The 1,186-nt window shown below is 51.7% G+C and overlaps 2 non-coding genes across 2 annotated transcripts; both read right to left on the bottom strand.

Annotated features, from left to right (window-relative positions):
- Positions 1-342: 342 nt before the first annotated feature.
- On the bottom strand, positions 343-461 carry LOC119346918. Its single transcript, XR_005168004.1, has one exon. It is a non-coding gene; the product is annotated as a 5S ribosomal RNA (ribosomal RNA).
- A 297-nt stretch (positions 462-758) lies between these two features.
- Positions 759-877, bottom strand: LOC119346919. Its single transcript, XR_005168006.1, has one exon. It is a non-coding gene; the product is annotated as a 5S ribosomal RNA (ribosomal RNA).
- Positions 878-1,186: the final 309 nt, after the last annotated feature.

A 1,186-nucleotide genomic window follows, 5' to 3' on the forward strand; every position in this document is an offset into this window, starting at 1 on the left:
AGTTCTGATGGGATCCGGTGCTTTAGTGCTGGTATGATCGCATCCGACATGTTACCCCGGTCTTCGTCCCTTATCCTTGCCCCTCCCAGCTCCACTACAAAGACGATTGTACATTGCTTTGGCCGCTCCCTCTCAACTACGGAGACGAGTTTAACGCGGTTTCCACCCCTCCCTCTCAACCGCACCAGTGCACGCTTGCCGCGCCACAACGCCGACGCTGGACCCGTGAATCGTGAGCACCCAGCTATGACTTACCGCACTCGTGCAAAATAATAAAACACGGTAAATATATTACTTACACGTGCGTTTTGTTTTGCAAGCGGTGCGAAAAAAATTAAAAAGGGAATGCAACACGAGGACTTCCCAGGAGGTCACCCATCCTAGTACTACTCTCGCCAAAGCACGCTTAACTTCGGAGTTCTGATGGGATCCGGTGCTATAGTGCTGGTATGATCGCATCCGACATGTTACCCCGGTCTTCGTCCCTTATCCTTGCCCCTCCCAGCTCCACTACAAAGACGATTGTACATTGCTTTGACCGCTCCCTCTCAACTACGGAGACGAGTTTAACGCGGTTTCCACCCCTCCCTCTCAACCGCACCAGTGCACGCTTGCCGCGCCACAACGCCGACGCTGGACCCGTGAATCGTGAGCACCCAGCTATGACTTACCGCACTCGTGCAAAATAATAAAACACGGTAAATATATTACTTACACGTGCGTTTTGTTTTGCAAGCGGCGCGAAAAAAATTAAAAAGGGAATGCAACACGAGGACTTCCCAGGAGGTCACCCATCCTAGTACTACTCTCGCCCAAGCACGCTTAACTTCCGAGTTCTGATGGCATCCGGTGCTTTAGTGCTGGTATGATCGCATCCGACATGTTACCCCGGTCTTCGTCCCTTATCCTTGCCCCTCCCAGCTCCACTACAAAGACGATTGTACATTGCTTTGGCCGCTCCCTCTCAACTACGGAGACGAGTTTAACGCGGTTTCCACCCCTCCCTCTCAACCGCACCAGTGCACGCTTGCCGCGCCACAACGCCGACGCTGGACCCGTGAATCGTGAGCACCCAGCTATGACTTACCGCACTCGTGCAAAATAATAAAACACGGTAAATATATTACTTACACGTGCGTTTTGTTTTGCAAGCGGCGCGAAAAAAATTAAAAAGGGAATGCAACAC

Source organism: Triticum dicoccoides, unplaced genomic scaffold, assembly GCF_002162155.2.
Source record: "Triticum dicoccoides isolate Atlit2015 ecotype Zavitan unplaced genomic scaffold, WEW_v2.0 scaffold55284, whole genome shotgun sequence".
Lineage (NCBI taxonomy): Eukaryota > Viridiplantae > Streptophyta > Magnoliopsida > Poales > Poaceae > Triticum > Triticum dicoccoides.